We start from the raw sequence: 16364 nt of genomic DNA, 5'->3' as shown, positions 1-16364 counted from the left end.
TGTCCTCATATGGCAAAGAGAGCTCTGTACTCTACATCCCTTTATAGAGGCACGGGTCTCATCATGGGGGCTCCACCTCCAATATCTCATCCAACCTAATTATCTCCAAAGGCACCACCTTCAAATACCATTACATTGGGATTAGGCTTCAAAATAGGTATCTGGGGACACACAAATGTTCAAATCCAGAGAGCAAGAATAGAGTCTCAACTCAATCTTAGTTGCTTTAAGCTTCTACTCTTTTATCAAATAAAATCTAGGTCTTTAGCTTTTATTAAGATAACTGGTTGTAAATGATTAGATAAAATGTAGTTAAGTATGCAGGCAAGGAGGAACACTGAAAACATCTCACATTCTCCTCCAGAAATATGGTAATTGTCTTAAAGGACCAATGACTTAAATGCCCTTAGGCTGTCTGCACAAAGAATTCTTTTTATTCCTTCTTTTAATCTAGCAATCTCAAACTTCACAGTGCATAAGAATTACTCTACAGAATTTTACACATAAAACAACATAGAACATACTGTATTTGACTCTATAATCTATGTAATAGAATGTCCCATGATAACTTTGACTCAGGAAAATATCCTTGTCACAAAAAGTATCCTAGAGCCTCCAAATAAGGGTAGTTACTTGTTGACAGTCTTTTCACCAAACTGCCAACTTCCGGAGAGAAAAACAAAGAATGCAGGGCTACATGTTTGTCTGTCTGTCTGTCTCTCTCCCTATATATATATACATATATATATCCAACTCAGTATATAAATGTTCCCATCACTCATTTGCCAGCAAATCCTCAAACACTTCACTCCATCCTCTCCATTCAAAGGAATTATCCACACTTGCTCAACCTATTTCATCACTTGTCAAATAGTTTCAAAGAAGACTGAGTGGAAATAATAAAAATGCAACTACATCAGTTCATAAAGGTTTTAGATATTCGAGCCATAAATATTTGGACTTCGGTCTTTTGAATATCTTTTACCTCCCTTTGGAGACTGCTGCTCTGGATACTTGATAAGAACACAAGCCTAAAGTCAGAAAGAGGAGTTAAGGGGGCCTGGGTTAAGGCAAGAACAGAGAGGATGGAGAAAAAGAAGGTTAAGGAGGCAGAACACAGCAACTGGGGAAGAGGTATGATAGATGATAGTGGGGTTAGTGAGGTAAAATAGCTGAATCCCAGGCTCCTGGCTCAGGTGATTCCAGGAACAAGTCCAACATGACCTGAGGCTGTGTCTGTGCTGCCTAACAATAGACAAAACTATCTTAAATATAAAGCAACCCCTCACTGCTATCTTTTTGGGTCCCGTGGTCCTGAGATGATCAACATTATTTTGGTTAGGAGAGCTTCTTTGAGAGATCATAAATACACAAAAAATAAAAATTAAGGGTGCTTTCTGATTTGGGGGAAAGCGAATGAATCCTATGTCAGATGTGGCAGATGTGAGGCTCTGCCAGGCCTCAGGTTCTGAAAGGAGAAGAGGCAAACATTCCAGTACCTAATGACATGACTTTCCTTTCAGAAAATCCATAGCTGAGAAGTGGTAGTTAAACCTATGGTAGCAAAAACAGGTTTTTCTTCACCAAATGATCATAGCCAATATGGTCAAGAAAAAAGATTCAAAAATTAGGAAGCACCTGGTCACTGCTTTTTCATAACACCATGGACTACTGGAAATTGTGTTGTTCCCACAAAAGGCAGATATCAAAATGAGACTGAAGGGAGAAATACACCTATATGACCCTGGAACTCACTCTAGTCACATTAGGTACAGATTCCACAAATATTCAGAAAAATGTGTCTCTTTATAACCTAGTATAGAGTGCATATCATTTGAAAATAGAACTGCAATCAATTCTTGATTATATAGCTCCAGATTACACACATGTGGGTTACTATGCTATAATAAATACTTTCATTTTTCAGTTAATTGACTTGTTGGCGCACAATACTCTATTTAACCCGATGCTGTGTCCTGGCTGAACTGACCCACAAATCTCTTAGGTGTCCTAGAAAAGCTCTCTATAGGCAACATACAGCATCGCCTCAGAAGTCTGAACTAAAAAAGGTAGAAGATTCATACAAGTCAGCAAAGTGTTATTAACAAATTTTATTTTAAAAGTTATACTGGACATAGGACCTTATTAATAAGTTCACAAGATGTTAAAGAAAATCTACAGATGGGTGGAGTCAGATACCGAGGCCAAGAAAAATGACCATTCCTCGGGCTCGGAAAATACCAATTCACCCTGCTCACAAATAAGGATTTTATATATGCACACGAGCATACCCAAGCAGGCACACTTTAATTACAGATTTCTTCTTAATTCATTAATTCTATAGGTATGGAGCACTGCCTAAGGCCTGACATGCGGTAAGATCCTTGCATTGACAGGCACATCTGTCCCCTTCACCTCTCTACCTTGCATTTAGCAGACATAGAGTCAACTTATTTTTATATGCCTTGGTTATGTGATGTCAGAAACTGATTTATACTTACAAATTCCCATTCTGGAGTCCAATTCAGAATGGGCCGGTGTAATGAGTCTATAACATATCTCCAAAAATATATCAACAAATATACTATTCTTGTTAAATTTTGTACCCGTATGGCTACTTCTGCAGTTTGATAAATAACTTTACTGTGTAGCCTAGACAAATAACCTTTGAAATGATTTTATTTTTCTGTTACTTTAAGCACCTGGAAGAAATCTTCTCCTTACTTTCTTATTTCCTCTTATTTTCAGTGTATGGTTCTCTTACAAGAACATTGCTGCTATCTTAAAACCTCATCTCATTCTATATATATTTAATACAACACTTATGATGTTCTGCTTCAGAAAAAGTAATCCTAAAGGACATTTAAACTAGCAGGGGGAAATGGTGAGGCAGACAAAAAAAAAAGTACCGTCAAAAATGATAGACCTGAAATTTAGAACCTTAGAAAGAAATAGGCTGGGAGAAGTAAAATGGTATCGTTTAGCCTCCTAGTAAAATCAATATGTCTTTTGGATTGGAGGAAAGAAAGGGTAACCAAGTTGTTTCATAGTAAAAGGTGGGAAAGAAAATTGTCTGCGGTGAAAGTGGTTAACAAACCACTCCAAGTAGTTTTACAATTAGGTTTTCTTTGCAATAAATTCAAGTACCAGTTATATCTACTCACATACATCTTTGTTTAGTATTTGGGAGAGTTTTAGATATTCGTTACATTGAATATTTATTAAATATTTTAAAACTTTTTCATTGTAAGATAAAGTAAGCCTAACAGAAAGGTATGTATGGCTTAACAAATCAGTTCATGACCTACAAAACTATAACCACAGCTCACTTCAAGATAGAATTTTGCTACTCATCCTAGAAGCTGCTTCCATGGGCCACATCCCCATCACAGCCCTCCCCTCCCTCCTAAAGTGATCACTGGTTTGACTTTAATTGTAATCCCTAAATGTACTTATGTAAATAGTATAATTTTATTTTGCTCATTTTTAAATCTTGTTACATCTTTCAAGGTTTTTTTTTTTTTTTTATAATCAATAGTTTCCTTCCAGGAAATAGTTTTCTTTTCCAGGGTTATTTCCTATAGTCTGGATTCTGCTAGTTGCAATCACACAGTGCAATTCAGTATGTTCTTCTGTTCTCTGTATATCTTTCAAATTAGAGGCTGGAGCAGACTCAGGTTCTCTCTTATGAAACTATATAGGTAGTACTATGTTCTTGCATTAGGAGACTCATAATGTCTGGTTGCCTACCATTTTATGATGTTAAAAGCCATCAATCACTTAGGCCTATTTTTATTAATTTGTTAGGGTTGCAAAAATGGTGATATTCTCATTTTGACATTTCTTTTGAATGTGTTACTTGTGATATTTTTATGTAGACGTTTCTCAGGTAGTATTTAGTTAAGAGTACAGCTCATGTAGGAAAGGCAGGATAAGTATTTTCCTTTATTAACCAGTATTTCAGACATCGTTAATATGGCATTTTTCAACCATTCAGTTCAAATTTCTTTCTGAGTTTTCAATCAAGCATAACTTTATACAAAGCTATCAATCATGATACTGAAATAACTACAAAATCTATTTGTCCAAGTAGTATATTGCATAAAATCAACCAAAAAGTCAACAGTTGCTGAAAAGAAAATTAATATGCTTGTGTCATTACCCCTAAAACAAATATTTATCTGCCTGGAAAAATAAATGTTTATTTGTATTAAAATGGAAGAGAGGAGGTGGTTAAATGTCATAATGTTTTCAGAATGCTTCAAGGCTAGTTGCAATCTAGTGGCCTAATTCACTTACTTATCCTTGGCGACCTACTAACAGGCTGATTCTCTTTTTATGTGTAATAGAAAGCATGGAGAGTATCTTGAAAAAAAGAAAATCAAATATACTCATATCTCAACCCCCCACTATTCTTTAATAATAATCTAATCTGGAAATGGCTCAGCTGGCAAAATAATTTCTAAACAGTTATCTTGTCACTGACAATGAAGATCTCCTCTTACACTCTGTTTATTTTTCCATCTCTATAACAATTTGAAATCCTTTCTGTATTATATTAGTTAGGGCTACTGTGCTCTTTGAGGTTTTCTAACTCATCTTTTCCAAAGTAGTCTGATCATCCTAAAAATCACTGAAATTTTGACTGACTCCTTCCACTAATGCCTGTATGGCTGCACAAATATATTAGTTTTAGCCTGGTGATTTCAAACAATAAATCTTTAATTCATCTTAGCTTTTGTCCAAAGATGAAGAATCGAAACAATAAAGGAAAAGGCAAACCAAACTTTTATCAAGTTCTTTCTCTGGGGAAGTTGTTGCTGTTTGGGGGCGAGATCATGAAGGCAATGTTCTGATTTGGAAATGCCTATTCAAACCTCTCCAGCCTACCCCTTAAAACACCTCATATTCTCTCCTTTCCACTTACAACACAATATTGGCAATTTTTTTTTTCCTGCTGGCCAGGGCAATCTCCTCCTACCTAGCATGCCGTCCCACTCAGTTCTGACTGCATTACGATAGCTCAGCTATGTATTCAGTTCGCCTATGAGTGTGTATTAGGTGTCTGGCAAGAGGAAGAAATGTGTTAACCAAAGTCTTCTTGGAGTGTGGCACATACTCGAAGTGCTCTCCAAATACTCTTAGGCTCCTGAACAGGCACCAGCCTCCTCTGCAATGGGCTTGCAGCTACTTGATCAGGTTCTTGCCACTGGGATGTAAATAAAAGGGATGTGAACCATTTTCAGGCCTGGTGCTTAAAATCATCCTACACGAAGCCCATACTCTTTGACCCCTCTGTGGAGATTTTGGCAGCCTGGGTTTCAAACGACGTAGCTAAAAGATGGAAGTTGAGTCACCGGAAAGGAAAGACCTGGTCCCCATTTGACAACATGTGAGGGGAAAATAAACATATTTTGTGTTAAGCTGTAGGGATTGTGCAATTTGTCTTTTGCAACACCTAGCATCACTCACTCCAGCTAAAACAAAGCAAATGATGTAATATGTGCCGTTTGCATTTTTAGAAGAAATTACAGGAGATATTTTGCTTTAGGGTATTGCCCTTGGTTATTTTTTTATTGTATCTTCAAAAAAAAAAAGAAAAAAAGACAAAAAAAAAAAAACAGTCCTCTTCCCTCATTCATGTTTGGCTGTCCATTTATTTGATTTCAGATGAAATTGAAACCAAATATAAGTCATTTCTTCTGGCATAAAAAGAGCCAGTTTATAAAGACAGACAAACATGGGTTTATATTTCAGTTCTGCATTTTTCCAGCTGTGAAGTTGTGGGCAGTTATTTAACCTCTCTGGGATATAACTTTTTTCCTCTACATTGGAAATAAAATAGTTTTTCCTGAATGCTGTGAACCCTATCAAGAGTATAATCATGTAATTTTCTTTCCCTTACCTGTACTTCAACTGGATTTTCATGAATCCAGAAACGATACATATTATCTACTCATAGTTAACTAACAACATATTCTAAAAACTGAGGTTGGATTATCATATTATAATTATTACTGCTCAACAGACAGCCTGGTATAATATATTAATAGCAACTATTCTATCTCTAAGATTTAGAATAAAGCAGATCTAAATGTAAATACTAGTGTTGCTCAATTATATTGGAAATTAGCATAAATTTGTGAGTCTCAGTTTTCTCAAATGAAAAATGAGGATAATAAAAAGTAATATGTACCTCAAAAATTATACTGTGTAAGTAAAAATGTGATTAGAAGCACCTGGCGACTTCCTGGGACAAAAGAGAGGTTAGTTCTCCTTCTGAAATTGCACAGGTATTTATGAATTTCAAAAATCTTCAGAAATCTTACTTATTTATCACTGTTAGGCAATTCTAGTTTGTAAGAATTCACTGGGGACTTAAACTGATAAACTAATTCATTACAATAAAATCATAGAAAACCCTAATTAAATATCTTACACTATTTCCATGCACAGCATTAACACAGATACATCTATTTGAAGGACAATCCCCAAATCCCTATCTAAAATTGAAAAAGAATTCCTCTCAAAGATTTAATAGTTCATATCAAATATTCCATTTAACATTCCATTCTATATACTCCATCAATCTTTTGATTGACTGACTTTGAAGCTCTATTAATGCTTCCTACAGTCAAAGTTTTAATGGAGTTTAATGGAACTCATCCAAATCTATAATAGCATATTCCCCCTAAATTAACTTATAACCCACAAGTTAATGAAATGAATGCAGCTACCATTTACCCAGAGGGAGTCAAAATGCAGGACTCATCACCAGGGAAATAGCTTAGTGACTTAGCTCCCTTCAGTTCAGCCCTGGAAACCCTTAACCCTAAAGGTGCATTAAAAATGCTACTAAAGCCCCATGCATCCTTCAACAAGAGCATTGGGCATAGAAGAAAGGTATTTTAAACCTCAGAAGAAAATTCACTAATTGCACAAACTGAATCAAACTTTCAAGACCAGTGGCAATGTCTTATGCTTATTTTATTCTTGGTATAGCGCTTTATACCTAGTGAGACACCTGATAATGTTTATTGAACAAATCAATACACATGTGCTACTGTAAATAAACTGCAATTAAATAAAGTTACTAAAATCAGAATTCACAATCAATTTACATTATACTATCTATCCCTCCCTGAAATAAAATGTTCCAGAAATGGCTGGTTTTCCCAGAACAGGCTTTATCCTCTCTCTCGAGTTCAGAAGTAATCAAGTGTTTGGGAAGTGGGTCATTTGAGGAAAGGCTATGGAGCTGAATTTATTTACAACAGAGAACAGAAGGCTGACAAAGTGTACGGTGGAGGTGCTGGAGGCTGGGGGATTTACAATTTTCAACTATATAAAGCAACAGCATATGGGAGGTGTTAAGCAGCTGTTCTATTTCTACTCAGGAAATAGTTATGCTTAGGAGCCCTAGCCAGCAGAAATAGTACCAGTGGATCAAAGTTACAGCCAGGCAAATATTAACTCATCATAAAAAAAGAGCATTTTTAAAATTAGAGCTGTTAGAAATTGAAATAGGCTGCCTTAGGAGGTAGCATGCCCTGGTGACTCTGGTGCTTCACTGAACAGCCAGACTTGGCACATCTCTATTATAATGCTATCCCATTTTAGCATGAAAAGGAAAGGCAAAACAAGAGAGAGAGAGAGATTAAGATTTCCACATGAGCATTACCAGGAGACAAGCATAATCCCCACTAGGGATGGAAGAGTTTTGTTTATGAAGATTTCTTAATGGGGCATTTTAGTCATAAAAACGAGGGCTTCACTAACTATTCTGGTATGGTAAATAATTTTCTAATAAGTTTGTGGAGATTATGCAGTTTTTCTCTGACTACAGCAGAGAGGAAAGGGAGAAGAAAAATGGAGAAAAGGGAAGATGCAGAAAAGGAGAAGACTGACCCAGCAACATGGTAAAATTCAGGAACCTTAGAGGAATATGGCCTTGAATTTTTAGGAATAATGGTTGTATGACTTTTGAGTCAAAGTAGTTTCCCATCCTATGCTGTTAAATTCTATTATTCATTCATTCAACAAATATTTACTGGCTACCTACCATGAGGCAGACAGTCTCCTATGGTATGGAAACTCAGTGAGAAAAGACACATTCATAGACTTCTGTTCTAATTATGAAGACACATCACAAATGAGTAAACTGATTAAGATATAATAAGATGACAAGTAGGGAAAAAGCACCATAAAGAAAAAAATCAAAACTGGTGAAAGGCTAGAGTGTGACCGCAGGAGAAAGTGGTATTTCAACACCTGGCTGGGAAAATTCTTCCTCATGAGGTGATATTTGAGCAGCTACTTGAGGAAAGGAGGAATTATCCAGGTGGCGACCTAGAGGATGTGTGTTTCAGACGGACGTAAGAGCTTGTGCAAAGGCCCAAAGGTGGGAATGGGCTCTGTGTGCTCAAAATCAAAGTGAGCAAGGAGAAGAGAGAGAGGAGCTGAAGTCACGGAGGCAGTCTTTCGGGGTTTAAGCAGGCAGTGATAATACTCTGATTTACATTGTAAACACCCTGAGGAGAAAGGGTAAGTGAGATTGGACTAGGAGGCTGAAATTGTTTACCATATCCAGGTTCTATTTTAAAGGAGAGTTGACAAATTTCTGATATATTGGATATATGGTGAAAGAAAAAGAAAAGGATCGAGATTTTTATCACAAGAAATTGAATGCATTTTGATGGCCCTTAAAGGAATGGGAAAAACAGGTTTGAGCGGGCGTAGAATCAAGAGTCCCGTTTTGGATCTGTTGAAACTGGAGCTCAGGGCAGAGAGACAAATATGGATGCCACCAGCATATAAATGGTATATACAAAATAAAAGTAGGCGACTCAGTGAGATAATTTAAAGAGTGAGTATAAAGAAGTGAGAAGAAAGCCAAGCACTGAACCTTAGAGGAACACAGCTTGAAGCAATCAGAAGCAAGGAGGGGGATGCAGCAAAGGAATTGGGAAAGCCATGGATATAGGAGGAAATGAGAGAATGAAGCATCTCGAAATTCAGGTGAAGGATATATTTCCTAGAAGAGAGGAATCAACTCTTTACTCTCTTATTAAAATAAGGTAGTGAGTTCGAATAAAATGCGGCTGAGAATCAAATATTGGGACATGTCAATATGAAGGTTCTTAGTGACCAGAGAGGGAAGCTTTAGAAGGTTGATGGGGATAAAAGTCTGATTGGGCTAGGCTAAAGAATGAAACTGGAAAAGTGAACAAGATAGTATTTTAGATTCCTCTGAAAAATCATCTATAAAAGGGAACAGAGAAATAGAGGAGTATAATGGAAGGGAAATGTTGCTTTTGTTTTTTGTTGTTTGTTTATATTGGGAGACATTACATCATGCTGGCATGTTAAAAAAAACGTATCCTATACAGAAGTATGATTTAGAAGAGATCTGAAGTAATTAAAGGGGCAAAAGTCTTCCAGCAGATGGTAGGGGATGAGATAGAGTGTCCATGTGGAAGAAGTGTCCCTCAGAGAGAACAGAGGCAGAATATCCATAGAAAGGCAGGTAGTTGTAGTTTCTTTGTGTTTGTTTGCTTGTTTTAGAGGGGGGAGTCCATTTTCTCTGGATTAATTCTATTTTTGAAATGAGGTAAGAAGCAAGATTATGAAATGTGAGCAGAGTTGGGGGTTGTTGAATGCTTCATAAGAGAGAAGATGAGAAACAGTTCTCTGAAAGTTTTTCCTAATTCCATGTACATAAATGGGACATATTTGTACTTTATAAACACTCAAAGATAGAAGAAACAAAATAACCATATATATATATATATATATATATATACACACATACCCTTTGCTTATTAAAATTAATGAAAAGCTTAACATGGGGGCGCCTGGGTGGCTCAGTCATTAAGCATCTGCCTTCAGCTCAGGTCATGATCCCAGGGTCCTGGGATTGAGCCCCACATTGGGCTCCCTCCTCGGCAGGAGGCCTGCTTCTCCCTCTCCCACTCCCCCTGCTTGTGTTCCCTCACTCACTGACTGTGTTTCTGTCAAATAAATAAATAAATAAAATCTTTTTAAAAAAAGCTTAACATGTGCATTATATTCACTTATTTTTACATCATGATGCTTCTATGTATCCTGCAACTTTTTAAAAAAGATTTTTTTTATTTATTTGAAAGAAGGGGAGAGAGAGTGAGAGCAAGTGAGCATGAGTGGGGGGGAGGGGCAAAGGGAGAGGGAGAAGGAGAAGCAGACCCCCCACTGAGCAGGGAGCCCGACTCGGGGCTCGACCCCAGGACCCTGAGACCATGACCTGAGCTGAAGGAAGACTAAGCTTAACCTACTGAGCCACCCACCTGTATCCTGCAACTTTTAAATTTCAGTGTGCATTATGTATTCATGATGCAAACTCAGTCGTTTAAATTAACTATAATTATTACTTTTTTTAACTCAAATTTTCTATCTTTATCTTGGCCAATGGGCGTCGGTGGTAAGGACAGAATTCTCAGATTGGTACCAAGATTCTTCTCCCACCACATATACACCCTATGTAATCCCTTCCTCTTTCTTGAATGGGAATGCAGACTATGAATGTGATGGGATATTACTCCCGTTAGGTTACTCTGTTAAGGCGAAGATAAAAGAGATTTTGTAGACGTATTTAAATCTCTAATAAATTGAGTTTAAGTTAATCCAAAGGGATGATCTATGCAGGACAAGTCTAATCAGGTGAATTATGTAACAGAGGACAGAGATATTTGAAGCAGCAGAGACACTCTAGATGAAAGAACTGGTGAGCAAAAAGAATTCATTCAGAGCAGGAACTTAGAGGACCTTGAGAAAAGAGTGGAGATACAGGAGATTTTGCTGATGATGGAATCTGATTTTCAGAAGGCACAATCTGAGGAAAGAAGTGAAATAGTTGCCATGAAGAGGGAAAATGTGAACCTGCAAAAGAAACATAACATTTAAGTTCTGTTATCGTGAATTTTTAAAGTGAAAGCAATCAGTCTTATTAATTGTATTAAAGTAATTTTTTTTTTTTTTTTTACTGTTAGGTTACAGTTATGGAAAAGTAGAAGTTTGGAGAGATCTAGAGTCAGAGTTTGGGTGGCAAGTAAGATGAAGGAGAAAAAGGTAAGCAAGAGGAACTGTAAGAGACTGATTATGAGTATAGAATCTAAACTGTGTGTGGTATAAACCAGGATTAAAGCTGATGGACCAAGAGAAAGAAATAGTGGTACCAATGCAATTAAAGTTCCAATTAGTTCAAATAATTTCTCCAGTAGGAATCCTTGAGTGAGAGTGTAACAACGCAGACATCCAAGCTATCTCCAGCCCTGAAGTAAGAAGGGGAAAAAGGGCAACAGCTTCCCCCCGCCCCCCAGAGAGCCTGCAGGGTTGACACTGACATCAGGAGCTCAAGCCAGCGTTAGAAAAACAGACTCAGTGAGATTATAGAAGACACAGGGAATCCTGTGGCAGGCTCTGTTGTCTATCCTACAACTTTCCCTCATAATCCGTTCCCTCATAATATGTTAATGTTGTAACTAGCAGATCCCTTATTTTGTTCAGGGGCTGGTGGTTCTCAACTGGAGGGGTGGGGACATGATTTTGACTCTCAGTCCCTGGGTACATTTGGCAATGTTTAGAGACATGTTTAGTTGCCCCAAGTTTGGAAGGGGGAGCAGGGAAGTGAGCTTGTTAGCTTGCTATTTTCATCTACTAGAGGTAGAGGACAGGGATGCTCCTAAGCATCAAAAAGTGCACAGGACAGTGCCCACAACAATTATCCAACCCCAAATGAGAAACCCCATTCTGAGCTGCACCTGACAATCCTGAGCTCCAATATCCAACCTCCCTTCCAGCTGTAGGTAACCACATGTTATGAACTGAATTCTGTTCCTTCAAAAGTTTTTATGTTGAAACCCTAATCCCCAACGAAACCGTATTTGGAAATAGGGCTATTAGAGAGGTAATTACAATTAAATGCGGTCATGAGGTTGGGACCCCGACCCAGTTCTCTCCCTGTGCGTGCACACAGAGGAAAGACCACGTGAGGGTACAGTGGTAAGAAGACAGCCATCTGCAAGCCAGGAACCAATCCTGATGGCACCTGGATTTGGACTTCTGAGATCCAGATTGTGAGAAAATAAACTTCTGTTGTTTAAGCCACTCCGCCTGTGATATTTTGTTACAGCATTCCTAGCAAACTAATATGCCATATAAAACAGTCTACCTCAGGAGATGCAAGGAGAAGAGTGTTAAAGAGATTTCTGGGAAAGCTCTTGCTTCTTCCATAAAAGGGGGCAAATGTGTCTGAAGCTTCATTTTTGCTTACCCCTTTTTCTTATGGTGGAACAGCAGCCACTGTGCATCCCAAGTAAGCAAATATTGTCCAGTCTCAGAAAATTCTGAGCCATCCACTCTGCCATCGAGACATTGTTAAACCAAACCCAGCAGCCTCTCAGAGCTCTTTTAAAAGGTAAAAAAATAAAGAAAGAAAGAATAAAAACAGCAAATCATCTCTGAGTTGCAAAATTAGCCAAAATAATTCCTAATGCCTATATGTTGTTGTTTTTTTCTTTATTTGAAGGGGGAAAAAAACAGACTTTCCTGTTGAGTGCAGTCTGGAAATATCCAAGTATTTTCCTGTATGTCTTCAAATTAAAATAAGTAATTTCCAGCTCTGAAATTGATAGTAGATAGAGAAAAGAGTCAAGATGCTGGAGAAAAATATATATATATTTTCTGTTTCCAGAGGGAAAAAAATATTTTTTTTGTATTTCTGGCTTAGAGAAAGCACAAAAGCTATTAATGCTGACTTATAGTTTGATTTCTATCTCAGCAGGATTAGAGTGACAAGTTGAGCTTCTTCTCTTACTGATTTTAACTCTTAGTTTCTTCCCTTTCTTTTTAAGATTTTATTTATTTATTTGAGAGAGAGAGAGAGAGACAGAGCATGAGATGGGGGAGGAGCAGAGAAGAGAGACAAGCAGACTGAGTGCAGAGCCTGATGCAGGGTGATCCCAGGAACCTGAGATCATGACCTGAGCTGAAGTCAGACGCTTAACCAACTAAGCCACCCAGGAACCCCTTAACTCTTAGCTTCTAATTTGACATTTAGAACCACAAATTATTGATAGCAGAGTCCGAATTCTTCTTTACATGTATATATTATAAAATTTATAAAGTATTTCTGACATGTGCTTATCTCATTAAAATGGCATTTATGAAGATATGTTTCTATCTGACCCTCTACCTGTGAACATTTTAAAAAATTTTTATTCTCTGCTAATAACATTCCAAATCTATTCTTCACTCCCTTTGGTATTTTTCAATACAGATCAAGTTTTCTAAGTAAACTTAAGCTTCAGTTTTGCTATTTGGAGCATTCTCTATTGAATATATATGTAGTCCAATTAAATTTTTCTACTCCATACTAAAATAAATGATGAGAAGTTGACATCCAGGCTGTATATTTTTTCATTAACCAAATTTACCAATGGTAAGGACAGGATACCAAAAAGAAATATGTAATAATGTCTAACACAAGAGAGACTCAAACATAATTTGTGCTTTTCAGTCACAAAGCAAACTTGACAACTGAGAATCAAGAAAATCAAATGTTTTCCTAAATTGCTAGAAATTCAGCCATAATATTTTAATTTTTCCTTGGCGTGCATGGGTGGCTCCGTCAGTTACATATCCGACTCTTGGTTTCTGCTCAGGTGATGATCTCAGGGTCATGAGATCGAGCCCCACGTGGGCACTGCACTGAGCCCGCTTCAGACTCTCTCTCTCCCTACCCCTCCCCTCCAAACAAATAAATAAATCTTTAAAAAATATATTTTTATTTTGCTTTAAAGAACTGTCAAATCTTTGCTAAAGAGAAACTGGCCCAAAATTAGATATCAATTCCCAGAAAGGCTACATCACACTTGGGAACACATGCACTCTGGAAAACATGTATGTGTCCTTCATGGAACTGGCCAGAAGCAGCCACTTATTGGAATCCTACCTTCCATCAACAAGTTTACAGCACTTTAAATTTATGCACTGAACCAAATCTCAGTATCAAAAATGGATGATTACGAATCTAATTCTCATATAAAGATACACTGTTAGACTCTAAATAAAGTATTTAAAATAGTACCAGAATTCAGCCAGGTATGAATTACAATTGTAGTTAACATTTGATTATTTATAGTAGCTTCATGTTCCATGGGTCTATTCCGTTTATCAGCTTGTTTGAACCTCTATCAGTTTTGTGAAGCTGGTATTTTATGAACCCATTTTACCCAGAGTAGAGTTGGGATTTAAAACTAGGGGGGGGGTTCTTGTTCCAGAGTCTCTTAACAACCACCCTCGTTGCCTCTTGCACAACACAATTTCAGAGTTATATGATTATAGCTAAAACGATTAAAGACCTCCTGAACATACAATAGCAAGACAAAAACTAAAATCCAGGCAGCCTGCAATCCCAGCGCTATTGCTTTCCTTTAGAGAAATTCCTTGATGTAGAAATATACTATGTACAAATGCAACTTGACTCTAGTCCGTTATGAACAGGAAAAATTAAACAGCATTGTTTTACATCTAAGAGTTCATGAAAGTCTAACGACAGTGTAGATAATCCATGCCGCTCTCAAGAAGTTTGAAGTAAGCACTGTTTTCTTTTTGAAAAATTTCCATGAATTAGAGACTTCTAAAGCCTTTAACTATCCAAAAAGAAAGGGGAAAACAGTGTTGCTGTGTTTGGAAATCTGCCACCCCCAGGGAAGGCTCTATCTGCTAGGATCTGCTCATCTTTGGCAATTCCTGAGCCTCCCGATTCTGATCTTACTTTTCCTGCTTCGCCCCTACTTGCCTGGGTCAAAATGTAGTGCGTTTATAGAACATGTGTCAATAAAGATTTGTTCACCCATTTGCACGGCTTATAAATTCATAAACCTACTTCCACTGACTTCCTGACAGGATCAAAGCATCCATGCAATTCTTCCATGTGTAAATAAACTGTTTTATTTCATTTTCATACTGACAAATATTGAGAAAGAATAAAGAACTTTTAAAAACTGCACTGCAGATCACTGCCAATATTGTGACAGAGTACGCAATGATAGGAGAGCGAGAGGACAGAAAACAAGAAGGAAAAACAAGAAGAGGTGAGATCGTTTTCTTAAATGTTTTGTAAAAATGATTACAACTTGACACTGAGTACATTTACTTATTTTCTTTGAGGGGTGGGGGTGTTACCAACCATTTTTGTCTAATCACACTTAACAGTCTTGGACTTCAGTCTGGAAGGTAAAATAAATATTACTGCCCACTTTTAAAATAATGAGGGAATAGGGCACAAAGATAATGGATGAAAAGCCAGAAATCTTCAAGCTAGAACACACTATAAATAAGACTTAAATGCAGGTCTCAAACTCCAAAGTCTATGCTCTTTCCCCCAGAATCACACTGTACCTAGATGTTGCAGCTTTAGGCTTAAAAACAAATGAATAAAATCTTGACAGAAAGACTTCTTTTTATTTTCCCCTGCAACTTCCTTGAGTTACTATTCACATGTTCCAAGAGGCAAAAATGCCAAGGTTAGTCTGTGGAAGTTAAATATGGATAAGTGATACTTTTGAATGAACAGAGGACTGAAACTTGGGGAATGTCTATCTGGTAAACACCAACAACTCAGGGATGCCTAATTAGCTTGAAAAGTTGATTGTATTGGAATTTAACATTTTACCTCACATAGGAAATATGGATTTCTACTCAGAGAAATAAATAGAATAAGAATTTCTTGAGTTCTATTTCTAATGAATTATATTCAGGTAAATAGTTCTCTATTTATCTATACTGTAGTTGTCTTAATACACAAAATTTTCCGGTGCCATAGACTATAATGTCTCTTTTACATAACCTTATCAATTTTATGTTGCTGTAAAAAATATAGCTAATCACAAACATCAAGGCAAAATGCTGACGAGTCAATTCATTGGGGTCATGACGAATTACTAATCTGACTGATCTCCTTCACAGTTTTCACCTGATCTGGATAATATCTCAGTGGCTGTTCACAGCTTAACATCATCGTATCCAGTGAGAACACTGCAGTTCAGAGCCCGCGGGTTATATATTCTGGTATGGCTGTTTTCTCTTATGCTGTACTTCTAAATTCACAATTCACAAAAACTTATAAAGGTTTATAAGAACTTAGAAATTGCTATTTCTAGCATGTGGAATAGAAAAAAAAAAAAGGCAGATTCCAAGGTTAGAAAGTTCTTTTGCTTATTACATAGGGAAAATCATTTTTTCACCAGCTTTCCAAATAAAAACCTTAGGATTTTAAAGCCAGTTTTTCTCTTCCTTACAAGTTACCAAATCAAAGCACCTCAAAT

General features: G+C 37.1%; 1 protein-coding gene and 1 long non-coding RNA gene across 13 annotated transcripts in view; one reads left to right on the top strand and one right to left on the bottom strand.

Annotated features, from left to right (window-relative positions):
• Positions 1-16364, bottom strand: part of ROBO2 (roundabout guidance receptor 2) — a 1626757-nt gene that overhangs the window by 1396372 nt on the left and 214021 nt on the right. The gene's annotated exons all lie outside the window — the stretch shown is intronic.
• Positions 1-16364, top strand: part of LOC141373579 (uncharacterized) — a 39476-nt gene that overhangs the window by 17492 nt on the left and 5620 nt on the right. Inside the window, exons 2-4 of one of the 2 annotated variants that reach the window (XR_012379743.1) lie at positions 11025-11103; positions 11253-11311; positions 16006-16107. This is a non-coding gene — a long non-coding RNA (uncharacterized lncRNA). The remainder of the gene's footprint in view (positions 1-11024; positions 11104-11252; positions 11312-16005; positions 16108-16364) is intronic. The other variant, XR_012379734.1, reaches the window with a different exon arrangement.

Source organism: Callorhinus ursinus, unplaced genomic scaffold (genome assembly GCF_003265705.2).
Source record: "Callorhinus ursinus isolate GAN/ISIS: 27379988/994484 unplaced genomic scaffold, GSC_fseal_2.0 scaffold1, whole genome shotgun sequence".
Taxonomy (NCBI): Eukaryota; Metazoa; Chordata; class Mammalia; order Carnivora; family Otariidae; genus Callorhinus; species Callorhinus ursinus.
The sequence above is the reverse complement of the archived record's forward strand: the minus strand, read 5'-3'. Positions and strand labels throughout refer to the sequence as shown.